Source organism: Pan troglodytes, chromosome 3, assembly GCF_028858775.2.
Source record: "Pan troglodytes isolate AG18354 chromosome 3, NHGRI_mPanTro3-v2.0_pri, whole genome shotgun sequence".
NCBI lineage: Eukaryota > Metazoa > Chordata > Mammalia > Primates > Hominidae > Pan > Pan troglodytes.
This window is the reverse complement of record NC_072401.2, coordinates 86,259,021-86,275,447: the sequence shown is the minus strand read 5'-3', so window position 1 is coordinate 86,275,447 and position 16,427 is coordinate 86,259,021. Positions and strand designations below refer to the sequence as shown.

The 16,427-nt window shown below is 36.1% G+C and overlaps 1 long non-coding RNA gene across 1 annotated transcript in view; it reads left to right on the top strand.

Moving 5' to 3' along the window:
* LOC134809829 (uncharacterized) overlaps nucleotides 1–15,179 on the top strand; it is a 110,672-nt gene extending 95,493 nt beyond the window's left edge. Inside the window, exon 3 of the long non-coding RNA XR_010156387.1 lies at nucleotides 14,841–15,179. This is a non-coding gene — a long non-coding RNA (uncharacterized LOC134809829). The remainder of the gene's footprint in view (nucleotides 1–14,840) is intronic.
* Nucleotides 15,180–16,427: the final 1,248 nt, after the last annotated feature.

Genomic DNA, 16,427 nt, shown 5'->3' with positions numbered 1-16,427 from the left:
CTCCACCTCTCAAAGTGCTGGGATTACAGATTACCACTGTGCCCAGCCCTAATTACAACTTTATAGCATAAAACTAGTTTAAATTCGCTTTTCTATAGCGTCCATGTATTGAAAGCAATATGAAGCTTACTTTCTTTTCCATGACATTCAAGTTTTTGAAAAATCAGCCTGGTGTAGTGACCAAAACAGAGTGACTTCTTGGTTTATACTTTCCCAGTCCATTGATCCTACAAAGAAGTAAAGGGGGGAAAAAGTCATTGTGTGAAAGACTCTGTCTCATTTAGCCTAAACCAGAGATATGCCCACTTCAGGACAGATAATGAAGATGCTACAAGAAAACTCTTTGCATGAAGGAACTTTTGAGATGACAATTACACCTTAAAAAAATTAGATAAGCTTGCCCTTTTAGAGGCCAGAATTGAGTCTGTTCACGTTATGGTGTTTATTGACTAGATTTATTCCTAGTTCAGCCACTAGGGTTTCATTCATTTAATCTGAAGAGCAGGGAGAGAAGTTAGGACGATAGAGAAAATGGAGAAATTGACCAAGGGACACAGAAACTGATGGAAATATTTCACTTCAAGAATCCTTAAAATTTTGGGATTCAAAAACAATATTTTCTTAGTGTTCTTGGGACACTACTGAACCTACAACCTGGATTTGATTTTTTCCTTTTTTCTATTGAATCTACAACCTGGATTTGAACCCTAATGTTGGACAAAATTGAAAATTGATTTGTTATCACCAGTGCTCCAGGGTATTTTGCTTAGCAGAAGTAGTGCCAATAGTACTTGGGAAAAAAAAAAAAAAAGCTCAACCTAGTAAGAGATAAAGTGCCTTCCTGCAGTTTTGGAGACAGTTGGAAACTCAGCAGTTGACAGCATTGCAGAGAGTCAGAGTTGAAGAAATAATACTTGGATACTTGGATATCCTGTGGTTGCTAATTGACATGGTCATGAGTATCCAGAAAATACATTGTAGGATAGGATAACTGGGGTGATTTTGGCAGGCACTCTCTTTAAAAGAACTGGAGATGCTGTGGCATTGGACAGTGTAGTAGCACAGACAGAAAATGAAGTATGTTTTTCTAAATCTGACCTTTTTGCAAACCCTAGTTTTGCTTGGCCAAATAACAAATAGGTTGCCTGTGTCTAGAAATCATTTCTAAGTATACAGTTCCAAAAAATTAATGACAGATGTCACATGTTCAATTTAATTAAAGAATCACTTATGAGCACACTATGTGTATAGCACTGTGCTAAATGCCATGGACAATTTAAACTTCCAGTGGTTTTAGGGGAAAAAAAATAACATGCAAATATAGAGCAGTTTTACATAATGGGCAGCAATTCATTGTTTAGGAAAATAAATATTTAGAACTTACCTTCCAGAGAGGGAAAAAATGCAAGTGGCTTGAGATGTGTTGCAAAAGACAGCATCAGGAATGGAGTCTGTGATGAAGAACTTAAAAGATGATCTGGATCAGAAGAGAAAGACAATAGCTCAGGTGCATATTCTAAACCCTAGAATGGAAACTCCACAAAGGCAATTTTATGTTTCTTCACCAGTATATGCTCAGAATCCAGAACAGTGTCTGGCACACACTAGATATTCAATAAATCTTTGTTAAATGAATGAATTCTGAATTGTTTAAATGCTTTAAAACTACTGTATTCCATTCTGTGATGGAATTTGAGATGATCTATTTAGAGAAAAGTTTTTTCTCTCTGGAATTAATTTTGGCAGTGAATATGAGTAAGGTTGACCAATTTCTGTCTCATATCAATTAAACCTTTCATGGGTTTTTACTCAAATGCAGCCATTAATGAGCAGATGCCCAGGGCAATGATAATTATAATGATAATGCTTTGCCCTTACACCATCTCCCTTATCCATATAAACCTAAGTGCTTTACTAACAGTAATTATCACAGTGCTTATGGGAGATAAGGAAGTATAATTAACACCTTGTACAGATAAAAATGGAAATAGAGAGACATTTAACAGCCAGCTCAGAGAGATGTAGTAAAATCAATTATTTATTATTTTTAAAATGTTAACCCTCAATCTGATTATTAAGCCTTGAAAACAAAGAGGCAGCAATATTTGATAACTGTTTGTATTAGTCAGGGTTCTCCAAAGAAATAGAACCAATAGGATAGATCTGTATATCTTTATCTTTGTAGATATTTACACAGATATCTACACCTATAGATATATAGAAAGATATTATCACGAGGGATTCGCTTATTATGAGGGATTTATTACAAGGGATTGGCTTATGCAATTACGGAAGCTGAGAAGTCCCATGATTTTCTATCTGTAAGATTGAAGTCTACAAATCCAGTGGTGTAGTTCCAGTCCAGACTCTAAGGCCTGAGAACCATGGGGCCAATGGGATAAGTCTCAGTCCAAGTCCCAAGGCCCAAGTACTATGAGTGCCAATGTTCAAGAACAGAAGGAGATGGATGACCCAGTTCAAGCAGAAAGAACAAATTTGCCTTTCCTCTGCCATCCTGTTTTACTTGGGTCCTTTATGGATTGGTGATGCCCACCCACATTGTTGAGAGGGACCTTTACTCATTCCACTGATTCAGATGCTAAACTCTCTGGAGACACCCTCAGACACACCCTCAGAAATAATGTTTGACCAGCTATCTGGACATCCCTTAGCTCAGTTAAGTTGACATAAAATTAACCATCACACTGTTGAAATCATGAGTTCATTTGAATCTCTTTTTGGCATGGTAGTGAGATGAGGTAAATGAATATCTATTTTAAACTTTCTCAATGTATATATTCATTGAGACCTAATCTGAATTCTTGTACAAATTGTTGGGTGATAATAGGGTAAGGAAAGTGTGTACTTCTTAGCTGCCTTCTATGTAAGTTTCCTTGGCTCATATAAATCTAGGAATATAATAATTATTCAACTCTCAAATTGAAATGGTGTCACATGTTTGGTTTCTTGCTCTTAAAGTTCTACTTTTTTCCTCTCACTTATAAAATGGCCTTACCTCATACACTAAGTCTCTGATAAATGGGTCTTAAGAACAATTGAGTTACTTTGGTTAACTATCAAAATAAGTTTACTTTTTATCTTGCTTTGATTTTATTTTCCATTCATAGTGATGAAAGCCTATTGAAGTGTGCACATAAAGGTGTGTGTGTGTGTGTGTGTGGTGGTGGTGTTAGGTGTCAAGCATTTGTTTCCCCTTTCTTTTGTTAATAGTATTGTATCAGGATATTTCTGACATGTGACAAGTAAATCAAACCCAAGTAGATATAAGCAAAAAGCAAAAAAGAAATTAATGACTCTTGATTAAAAACTTCAGGGGTATAATTGGCTTCAAGCGTGGTTCCCTGCACTCAACCAGTGTCATCAAGATCAATTTTTCTCCCTCTCTTACTCAACTCTTATCAGTGCCTTTGCTTTTGGGATAGCAGCTTCTCAATTACAGACTTTCAGGGTCAACTTCAGTAGAAGACAGTACCTGCTAGTATCCTCGGAGTTTTAGCAGAATTTGGATTGTACTATAATGAATCTGACTGCATAATCTGCTGATGCTGAAAAATTATCCTGTCCAGAGCATGCTATCCAATTCATAAGACTGGAAAAATTAGGACCCATCCTTAATGTAGGATTGGAGTGAATCCCCACTCAAACCAAAGCACGGATTGTAACACCTATAATGTTTATTTCACTTCTCACCTTTGGGGAATTGACCCTTAATGCAGTGACTGCTTGTGAAGCTGCCAATCATAGCACTACTACCTCCAGTACTCCACCCAGCGCTAGATATAAGATGCAGAGGGTTGATCACAATGCTGTATCCTCCCATCTAAAGTGATTGGTCCAATGAGTGACCAATGTCAATTAAATCATTCTCTATCCCTTAGATATATATAATACTTATAAGCAAAAGACAATCATCTTATATAAAAGCTTGATACTGAGCGATAAGCTAAGGTGAGAGCTTGAGGAATGTATTTATAGAGAAGTCTGCAGGTTTCAGGCATCGAGAGTGCTGAATGTTTCCTTTTTTCTGCAGCCTTTTATTTGTTGATTCTGTGGCATATGCCAGTATCCTTCCAAAACGCTTGTTGTTATTGTTGTTGTTATTGTTTGTTAAATGAATTATAGTTACATTTCCATCACTAACAATACAAAGAGACATTGACAACACTCTTCCGTTCTTGAGACTTTTCTAGTAAGTGGGCTCTTGTCCTGTGTTCTATGCTTGAGTATCTATTTTGAAAAATTGCCTAGTAGACCTTTTAATTTTTGTTGTGAAATATGAAAAGACTTATAAAAATTGCTGTAATAGTACAAAGGTTTTCTTTACACTCAGATTACTCGTGTTAACATTTTACTATGTTTGCTGCATCCTTTTCTTTCCCTCTCTATACATTTATTTGTACATATGGAGACTATTTTGCATACATGATGCCCTTTGAGCCTTAATTCCTTAGTGTGTACTTCCTAAAATACAGCTACATTATCTTATATAATGAAGTAAATAAGAAATATCAAGAAATTACCATAGACAATATTATCTAATCTGCACCCCTTATTGAGATTTTAGCCAATTGTCTCAATTTTGATCTTTTTAGCAAAAGAAATTCCTGGATCATAAGTTGCATCCATCAGTCATATCTCCTTAGCTGTCTTCAATCTGGTGCCATTCTTTGTTTCTTCTTTTATTTCCTAACATTGGCATTTTTAAATATACAGTTCAGTTGTTGTGTATGATATGATGCTCATGTAAACAATTAAATTTGCCAATATTTTCTTTGTAATTCACATGTATGTTGTGGGGGGCACTTTGGCTAAAATCCTTTGACTCTTCATAATTTCACCACTGATTTTTCCATCTTCATGTCTCTTCTTTGCTCTCACTAATTTCCTCTGTGAATAATTATCTATTTTCTCTGACTTTTCTGCCCCCACCTCTACCCCTGTATACAACAAACACCCTGTTTCTAATGCCAAGTCTTTAACTAGAGTCTTGCAAGGCACTATTAGAATCCACTAATGGTTCTTTGCCTGGTATAATCTTAGGTTCCTTGTCACTATATTATACTGATCTGCAGAATCCATCACTTAACATTTTATTGAAACTAGCCTATAATACTGCCTGCTTGTTATCTGTGGCTTAAATCTCTAAATAATTGACTCTGCCTAAGTGGATGCCCTTCTGTCTGTAGCTGGATGCACCCCTACATTGTTGTTGTGTGTTTGTTTTCCTTTTACTTTTAGACTTTGCAGGTCTCTTAGCTGTCCTAGTCCCATTAAACCTCAACATCTTTTTCTAATAACAGAGAAATAAATGTTGGTTCCTGGCTGCTTGCTAACTGGTAATTCAAGAGACATGTGAAATATTATGGAGCAATGATATTGTCTGGCAGTAATGATAATATTTCCAGTAGCAACCTTTCTATTGTACCAGTTTGAAATGGTTCAAATATTATCATAAAGTTGTGAAAATTAATTTATGGTGTTATTTAAGTTACATGCACAGAAAGATGAGTGACTTTCAGTCTTGAAATCCTCATCAAGAAAATTGACCAACTGAGGGAGTTGGAGGAAATTAGAGTTTATTTTGATTACATTTTCAGTTTTTGTGTTAAATTCAGGACGAGGTCAGAAACACTGGGATGTTGTGATTGTTAATACTGACTGTCAGCTTGATTGGATTGAAGGATACAAAGTATTGATCCTGGGTGTTTCTGTGAGGGTGTTGCCAAAGGAGATTAATATTGAATCAGTGGGCTGGGAGAGGCAGACCCACCCTTAATCTGAGTGGGCACAGTCTAACCAGCTGCCAGCATGGCTAGACAGGCAGAAAAATGTGAAAAGAGCAACTGGCCTAGCCTCCCAGCCTACATCTTTCTCCCGTGCTGGATGCTTCCTGCCCTCAAACATCAGACTCCAAGTTCTTCAGTTTTCAAACTCGGACTGGCTCTCCTTGCTCCTTAGCTTGCAGATGACCTATTGTGGGACCTTATGATCATGTGAGTTAATACTTAAACACACACACACACACACACACACACACACACGCACACATATTCTATTAGTTCTGTCCCTCCAGAGAACCCTGACTAATGCAGATGCTGAAGAGGAAATTGGAAACACCTCATCCTACTAAACCAAGAAGAAAAGTAGAGCACAGAAATCAGAGGAGGTTTCCTGTCACTATCACAGCAAGGGAACCACAGACAATTCATGTGGAATCATTTCTACAGGAAGTTGTAACATTTCTTAAGCCTCATGATTTCCTTGATGTTTATTATTTTTATTATTTTCTTTTATTTCCTTGTAACTAATAGCAATAAAACTCAGGAACAAGCATAGCCCTCTGTAGAGAAATAGAAAAGTGAAAGTGAAAGAAAAGTTCTCCTATTTTCAAAAGTGACACTGATGTCATGAGGAAGGAACATGTTATATTCCTAGTGCAAGAGACAAGACAGAAAAAGACATTAGAAAGATGTTTTGGTCTGAGTCGCAGTTGGGGTTTATCCACTAAGGACCCACAAGAGCATTCTTACATTGACCACTAAAATTATTTCAAATTCAAAAGATTCTGGCTTCTTTATTCATGTTTGTGCTTTAGCTACAACAATGTCACAGACTCTAAATCCTGTGTACTTATTTTTTGGAGAGTGTTGTAGGTATATTTCATATTAATTCTCATAACACCAGTGAGAAAGATAAAAGATATGTTTTATTTATGTAGGCTTGTTATTCTTTCAAAAGTAAAGAGTTCTGAATATTTTCTTTTCAGTCTGTAAGCTCCATGAGGACAAGTACCTACAATATTCTAGGTAGAATGCTATGTACATAGCACGTAACCAAAGTATATTGTCACTCACTAAGCGGCATGCTTAATACACAGAGCTTATTGGCTGCAGATAGCACTTTACTTTGTTCTTCTGCCTCCTTCCAGTAAGGAACTCAAAAAAATCTTATGTTTAACTTTATGAAAAAACACACAAAGGCTTAGAAAGTCTTGACATCTTTATTTTTACAAATATCCCAAAGAACTAATTTATACAGGTTATAAACTAAATCAAACCACATTCCTTTATTCTAAACTTTGGAATCCAGCCACACGTTGCAGAAATAACTGGGTAACTGGAGTGTATTAGGGTGGGCTATAAATGGTTAGAGCTTGGAGCCTGACTTGTCCTATTCCAACGCCCTCTTTCTACAAGGGTATAAAGGAAAAACATGCCAAATACCAGACTGAATGAGTGATGCTCTAGTTTATTCCCTTTTCTACTTGTAACAGAATTTGCCCCCAAACTGAATAGAGAGCAACCTCATATAGATTTATACTTTTAGTTAAATTCAAATTCCAGCCCTAACTCTTAAGAAAGCTACCATGTTATCAATATTAATAACATATAGCCTGGAGAAAAATATGAAGTTTTCATGATTGACTCCCCCTTGGCTAGTCACGGTTCATAGATAAGACCTTGAAGGTTATATTAGCTCTTTCTATACTCACCTCCGGGGTTTGATCCAATGCCACCATTTGGGAGTCCTCAATCACTGGTTTGTGAACCTATTGTTGCATTTTAATCCTTCTCAAATTCTAATTAAGTTATAGTCGTAATGAAAAGTAATTATGTTTACTGAAAGACCTATGATTAATGTAAGCCACAAAGCAATTAGATGAAGAGAGAACAAAATGTGCTTAATATCATGATGTACTGGCCCTGAGCAGAATTAACAATATATTTGAAATGTGGACCCTTCTGCACAGATCATTGACATGGTTGTCATGGAAACTGCCTGTTTTGACATTACTGAAGTCTCTAGGCATCTCTTCTAGGTTCAAACAGTAATTGACATGTACATCCATTTGGTCAGATAAGATGTCTTATTTCTGGCACCTTTATTATCCACGAATATCATGGTTCTCTTTAAATAATGAAACTGCATTAAAAATAGTAACCACACATCTTTCAGCTTTTAGAGTTTTGGTTGACAACTGTTGATAGCATCACTGAGACATTATTGTGGCTAGATAGTATATAGATTTTGTAGTCAACTAAAAAGTATTTGCAATAATGGTGTAAAACCCTGAGATTCAAAAAATAGAAATGGTTTGTTTTTCCTAAGTGGAAAAATTGCTGGAATTCTTTCTAAGATTGTTTTTTTTTTTCCCCCGGATATGTTTCAATATAGATCAAGACATTTGATGTTAAAAAATTTACCACATTTTGCATAAATATTGTACTAGGAAGATGTAGTCACAGAAAATCTGTAAATAAATTCAATTTCTCCATTATTTATCAATTTAATTTTCTCGCCTGCTTCAGACACTGCTAGGAATAGATGGCATCGTCTCTCACATTGAAAGTTTGAGCAGAATAGTTCTTAATTTTGAAGGACTAATTTTAGAATTTTAGGAAGCTTAGCATTCCTGTCCTTTATTAAATGCCGGTAGTAACTACCTGCCCCAGTCATGATGACAACTAAATATGAATTCACCACACCTTTTCAAATGCCCCCTATGTAGAGTATGGGATGGAGTGGGAGAAGTAATACTATTCTTGGTTAGAAATAACCATAAATATCTTAACAAAGATGTCATTTTCTAGTTCTGTCATTTTCTCAGCAGATGGCTCTTAACTGGTTATACTTAAACTTATCAGGTATGAGTCTCACAATAATTGAAGATTATAAGGTAGCAATTGCTTTAAGCTGGCATGAATAATACAAGAATGTTATGAAAAGAAGAAAAGCAGAGTTAAAAATGTTTGATAGCCGAAAAAAGCTGATAAAGGAAAAATAATCACTAGAATACAAAGTAGAATCATATAGAATGGAATAGTTAAGGATTTTCATTTCTCTCTACTTAAAGTTGCGAAAGAATATAGAATTAGATAATTTTTTAGGAAAAGGTATAAAATAAATGGATAGAAGGAATGAGGGTTTGTATTATAGTCACATCAATATAGAAAAGATAAATTCATAGGCCAAGAGGAAATACCTTGTGATTTTATACTGATTGAACTTGAACAATTGGTAGGTCTTTTGGAGAAGACATCCGATAGAGGGATTATGTATATTTTTCCTGTAACTTGAAAATTTGTTAAATAAAATAAACTATACTCTTTGAATCTAGTGAATATCAGAATAAGTATTTTTCTTTTGTGTAAAAACAACTCTGCCATATTTCATCGATTCACATTTTTCTGCTATTGAATGCACACTAAAGCAATGCCATTAATTTAGTATAATTACTTAAAAATATTTCCTGTCACAGTCATAGGATTGGTATGCTGTAAACAGTAATTGATTAAAATAAACCATGGGAGACTAGAAATATAAAGAACCTTAGAGAGAGTCTAACATCTCTCTCACTTTATGGAAGAGGAAATAGATATTGAAAGATATATTTTTAAACAGCATATCATCTTCTTATCTATAGAAACTGGCTGAAAAATTCAGAAGATATATTTGGAATTCAAATGTAGGCTTTGGAGTTATTATATTTATATGTAATTAAAATGCAACGATATCTTAGAATGTGCCTGAATGTGATGCTGAATCAAAGAACTATGGAATTCAAAGGCCAGGGCTTAGTAGATGTCAGTTTGGGAGAATGTAACAAGAAATTTTCATTAGCCACTGAATATCAACCAATAATAACAGGAGAGAGGGAGAGATAGAACAAAGCTGATTATGATGGGATAAAAAGGACTGTCCTCTATTAACATTGAAGACTATAATATTTTAGTAGCATCAGTCTGGGTAACTATTATTTTTCTCATTGCCGTGCTCATCACTTGGAGAAAGTCATAGAAATGATGAAATCTTAGATTGATTTAGAGCCAAATTTTGATGAAAATAAACTAGTGCCAGAAGAATAGGATGTTTTAATCCGAGTGATGTCTTTTAATCTAACATTTCAGGAGCAGAGGAATTCTTTGGTAATAACAAAGTCCAGGGTGTAGACATCAGAGTGGGCAGGAGGAATAGAACAGCATGAACTAATTAGAATTCTCTAAAACCAGAAAGTGAAAAAGCTTGAAAGTCAGAGAACTTTGTCACCTGGCTCTTAGGTTTACTGAGGATAGTGTTAGAGGTTGGCGTAGAAAAGAAGACAGAAAACAAGGAGCCAAGGTCTTTGATACATCAATTGGAGTGATAGGGAGCTATATAGATACAGGAAGACTGGTGGAAGACAAAGCAGTGATGGTCCAAAATTAGCACGATGAAGTGAAATATTGTTTTGAACTTCCCTTGCTCTGTCTCTGAGGAAAGCAGAATATGGATGGATAAGACACCACTTAATAGGGTTTTATATAAAAAGTAGTGCTTGATCTGTCAGGAATCTGTTGGGATAGTGGAAGGCTCTCTAGAAATTTCAAAGAAGGGATTTAATGGAGAGAATTACCAACTTACAAAAACAGAGCAACCACTTTGTTCACTCAGGAAATTACTCCTGAAAAGTGGAGGAAAGCACCGTTAATACTCTTAGCTGTTTGCAGACCTGAAGTAGACATTAACAGAGGGAAGCACTAATTCCACTGGATGTGTTTCACTAGACTCAGAAAGGACTGTGCTGGTAAAGAAGTTTGGAAAATAATTTTCCCAATCTTCATATCTTATGATATATGGTGGTGAGATGCTTAGTGGGCAGGAATAATGCTGAGTGTGAATGAACATTATCAGGGAGAAGTAACTTCAAGTAAGATAAGACAAGGAGGTAGAGAGGAAATCAACCAATGAGTTTAAGACACAGATTTATTTGTTATTGTGGGACACGGACTAAAGAGGTCACAGGAAAAAGTTTTGAAGGAAAGAACAGTGGGAGATTGCATTAAAGCCAAGTAAGCACAGAGCAGCATGACTCTGAAACTTCTATAGGACCAGAAAAAGGCTAGGGGAAATCATATTTTGGGTGTTGTGTAAATATCATAGGGAAGCGAAGCATGGTATGAATTAGCTGATTTCCAAGTTTCCTTAAAAAAGAAAAGGTTCAACTTTTTTTGATAAAAAGAAAAATTCAGTTTTGCATGAAATGGGCAACATGAATTGTTTATGTGACTATGGGAATTCTAACATGGCATATATGCAAGGAAATCTTGACTTTCTATGATCCTAACTATGTATTAGAAATTGTAGAAACCTCTGATAAATGGCAACACACTTCCAGTGGAAATGGAAATAGCTTTTTAATTCACAATTCTTCAAAACACTTAACAAAACACAAGTATCAATGAGGAGGATATAGTATGGTGAATAAATTAGGATATATTATTGTTCTAATTATTTATGAGTCCTTTAAGAGATTATGATTGATTCCTACTCCGCTAACTTGGAGTTGGGATCAATTTTTTTGGCCAAAAATTTTTTTGAGTGGACATATGGAACTTTTGAACAAAAGTTTAAGATGCATCATGTATTTCCACTGTTCCTCTTTTTCCTCCGTCACCAGCCCAGCATGTGTCATATAGAGGCTGCTCCCTAATTCTGAGTCTGTGAATGAAGACCTGGAGGGGAGCTGTAGCTGCCCAGGAAAAAAAATGACACGAGAAGAAAATCCACCTTTGTTTTTTGTTACTACTGAGATTTTGGTGTTGTCTGTAATTGCACCAATACCCAGTGAACCATATACATTCTATTTTCCAAATATATTTGACTATACAGATTTTTTTTTTAATCTTAGAGAATCTAGTAGGACAAGTTTAATTGAAAATGTGAAAATAGGCCGGGTGCAGTGGATCATGCCTGTAATCCCAGCACTTTGAGAGGTGGAGGCTGGCAGATCACTTGAGGTCAGGAGTTTGGTATCAGCCTGGCAACACGGTGAAACCCTGTCTCTACTAAAAATACAAAAATTAGCTGGGTGTGTTGGCACACGCCTGTAATCCCAGCTGCTCGGTAGGCTGAGGTACGAGAATCACTTCAATCCTGAAGCAGAGGTTGCAGTGAGCTGAGATGGCGCCACTGCACTCCAGCCTGAACTATTAACTCTGTGTCTTCCTAAAGTAAATATTTCTAAGAAAAAAGAATTTGGTCACTGATAACTGATCTTTAAAATACTCTAAATGTAATTATCTTGATCATCTGTCCAAACAAACTTCCTCGTATCTTAATAAGATACACGCTATTGTTACTACCCAATAATGTTAATGGGATTTAAAATGTTTTTCTGATTGTTTTGTAACTCTGCTTTTTGTTTTTGTTTCACATTGAGACACTCACATGGTTATTTTATAGACTTCCTTGTTGATTTGGTTTGAGAAAACAGTAGTTAGGGAAAAAGAGAAAATCATGTCTCATTCCAGCCAATCTAACTTGAATCGTGAATGAAGATTTTCATTGGTAGGTTTAGGTCTCGAATTAACCCTTACTGGGGGAGGTAAACAAATACAGTTGACTCCTCAACAACACGAGTTTGAACTGAGTGGGTCCATTTGTACACAGATTTTTTTCAATAAACATATTGGTACTGTAGATTTGCACAATTTGAAAACACTTTGTAAGGTGAATATTATCTGTAGATAATATTCCTTAGCTTAGGAGTATCTGTTAAAAATTAAGAAAATGTTAGGTATGTCATGAATGCATAAACTATGTGTAGATACTAGTTTATTTTATTATTTACCACCATAAAATATGCACAAATTTATAATAAAAGGTTAAAATTTATCAAAACATATACACACAGACACAGACCTTACATGACACCATTCATAGTTGAGGGAAAAGTAAACATATGTAAAGATGCAGATTAAATCATAACTGCATAAAATTCACTGTAGTATACATTGTATTACTGTAATAATTTCGTAACCACCTCCTTTTGCTATTGGGATAAACTCATACTGTGAGTGTCCACTTGAAATGCCACGTGTCACTAATCATCTCCATGTGAGCAGTTTATTGCCAGTAAATTGCATATTAGGGTAAAAAGTGATCTCTCCTAGCTATTGCAAATTTTCCACATTTAGTGTAACACTGTAAACATTAAATAATGCCATGGGATTTATACAAAGGACCACTAATGCTGAAAATGCTCACAAGAAGCAGAGAAAAGTAATGACATTACACATACACAAAAAAGCTTGAATTGCTTGATATGTGCCTTAGATTGAGGCCTGAAGCTGAGATTGTTCACCATGTCAGATAGATGATTCATGTTGTAAACAGAGAACATAATTTATGGTATCAATAAATACTTTACCATACTGTAAACATGTTTTCTCTTCTTTACGATTTTTAAAATAACATTTTCCACCTGCATTGTAAGAATACAGTATATAATACATATGACATAAAACATATGTGTTAACTGTTTATGTTATCAGTAAGACTTCCAGTCAACAGTAGGCTATTAGTAGTTAAGATTTTGGGGAGTCAAAAATTATAAGCGGATTTTCGTCTGAGTGGAGATTTGGTGCCCCTAACCTCCACCTTGTTAAAGGGTCAGCTATATGAATAATAGGAATGTGGTAGTAAGTGTTTGACTGCAGGCTCTTAGCAGGGAAAAAGAGCCCTGATTTTCAGCATTTGCCTATTTTCCTGATATAAATACTCCCACCATGGTCGATATCAAGCTACTGTCCTAAAGTCACTGTGTACAATTATTGGCTCTCCTGACTGTTCAGGAACTTCTGTACACCCCGATCAGTAACCCGAGCCTTTTAACTGAGGTCTGCATTTCATTGTGCTGTTATTGGGCTGCTGTTAGTAAGCCCTGGTCATGCTTGGATATTAAATGTTATAACATCTCATGATTTCTTAAATGCCATTTTTGCCAAATCAGAATAAGAAAGCTTCTATCTGACTTCTCCTTTCCAGTTCAGGTTGGCCTTGGCATCCAGAATCCTGTGATGACTTATATCCCAGTTATCTAGAAACCTGACACTGCTTGCTTTTGATAGTCCTTTCTCCATTGGAGCTGAATTCTGTATGTTTTACCTTTAACTATGTATATGTCTTTCTATAAACAGAGCAGCTATCCAGAACATTCATTCTTCTCACCCTGTCTCCAAGAATTGGTTCTCACCAATCTTTATTTTACCAGACCTCTCTGTCTCTTTCCTGAATTTTACTTTTTCAGTTACTGACACCTGTCCAAATCACCTTACATTTGCCCACTTGGACATTTCATCAACTTGCCCAATTATCCTATTGTAGTGACACTATGACTTTTTATTATATTCAGTGACTGAGATCAGAGTTGCCTAATTCCAAGACCCTGAGTTATAACAACTGTTGTGAGTAACTGTAACACGAATGTGCTAAACAGTTTGATTAATGTTTGTGATTAATGTATTCAAAAGAACCAAGGTAACTAAAATTATATTTGTCAAGTTTTAAAGTGCTGAATTTCTGAGATATACTATTATCATAATGTAAAAATTATTTAGGTTGAAAGGTATTCTTGGTTTGATAAATAATGGAAGAAAGAACAATGATCTAATAATATAAATATATATAACAGGTATATTTAAACTTGATAAAATTACTTCACTCAGGTAAAATAATATGAGCATTTTTTTTCAAGATTATGTAATATATATGAGTCTCACCCAGTTGATACTAAAACTTTTCTTCATCAAAATGAAACCACCCACACAAACTTTATAAAATTATTTAGGGAAAAAAGGAGGGGGAGAAATGAAAATAAACCGAGTTTGCAGCACGTTCAGCATCAATCATGAGGTCAGCTTGCTCTTGGCCCTGCTTCATCATAGCTGTTTCGTGCCCATTGTCCTAGAATCACAATACTCTGTTACAAAACTCTAGTTTCCCTTAATTGTTGTGTAGATAACAATGTGAACATTATAAAATATTGTTTTCCCTTTCAGATATTCTTTCAGATACTGTGTACTGATGAAACTGCTGACTCAGCTGGTCTGAAGGACCCCACTGGCACCGGCTGGTCTGAAGGACCCTGCTGATCACAACTTGCCTGAAGGACCCTACTGACATCAGCTGTTGTCCAAAGGATGCCACAAGAAACTGACTCACCAAAAAATGCATCCTGATGATTTCATCCCCCTTAACCCGACCAATCAACAACCCCAAATCTACATAGCCCCTTTCCCTCCATGATTCCTACAAAACTCCAGCCCAGAACTCCTCAGGGAGATGGATTTGAAGGTCTCCTCCCTTCTACTTGCTTGATGCCCTATTATTATTAAACTCTTTGCTGCAAACCCTGCTGTCTCTGTGTAATGAGTCTGTTACTTCATGGGGGCATATGAAGTTGTTAGTCCTATATTAAAAATAAGATGGTAAGCAGGAGATACACCTGCAAGTATGCCTTTTATATCAAAGTGACACTAAGAATTCAGAGTAACAATGCATTATACAGTGATACTTTCAAGACAAGTTAGCAGAATAGTGTTACTAAAAAACTTGCAGCATCTGTAACACACTATTAGACAGTGTGGCTTGAGTAATGACAATGGAAAATGTGTTATTTGAACAGATGTTGCAGCTATATTTGGAGAGATGTAGCCACTAACCTATGTATATATTTATCTTCAAATGGCCAGACTGACCCTGCTTGAACGTGAAGAAAATCCTTCTTAAGAGGCACACCGAAATTCAAAATAGTTTCTGCTGTGTCCTTGCTAGAACTTGCATTAAAGTGAGCCTAGCAGAATAACCCCGAAAGTTGATGATTCATAAATGTCTTGAAAGATTTTGAAATTTCATTTGAGTATCATGTTATGGAATCCAAATATAGTTTTGTTACAGTAGGTAGCTAGTCAGACAAGAACAGGGCAGGAGAGGGCTCCCTCACCTCAAAACACACACAACAGGAATGTCAAGATGTCAGGCAACCATCAGATGATGGTCCGGCAGTTGTTAACTGTCTTTTTAAAATAATAATTGGTCACAGCCAGCAGCAGGAACAGTCTCCCAATAAACAGAAACACCTGAAGCTGGTAATCAGCAACTTCTGGATAAGATCTCAGTAGTTGGACCAGGCGTGGTGGCTCATGCCTGTAATCCCACCACTTTGGGAGGCTGAGGCAGGTGGATCGCCTGAGGTCAGGAGTTCGAGACCAGCCTGGCAAACATAGTGAAACATTGTCTCTACTAAAAATACAAAAAAAAAAAAAAAGAAAGAAAAAAGAAAAAAGAAAACCACGTAGCTAGGTATGGTGGTGGGTGCTTGTAGTCCCAGCTACTAGTAGGAAGGCTGAGGCAGGAGAATCACTTGAACCAGGGAGGAGGAGGTTGCAGTAAGCTGAGATAATGCCATTGCACTCCAGCCTGGGAAACAAGAGCAAAACTCCATCTCAAAAAAAAAAAAAGTCTCAGTAGTTGGGTGACTGGGCTCAAGCATGCACATTGAGAGGCAAAATGGCAGAGTTTAAGTGGTATATGACCTTGTAGGGACATTTGACTGATAAGAAAAAAATGCCTCAAGTAAGCATGCG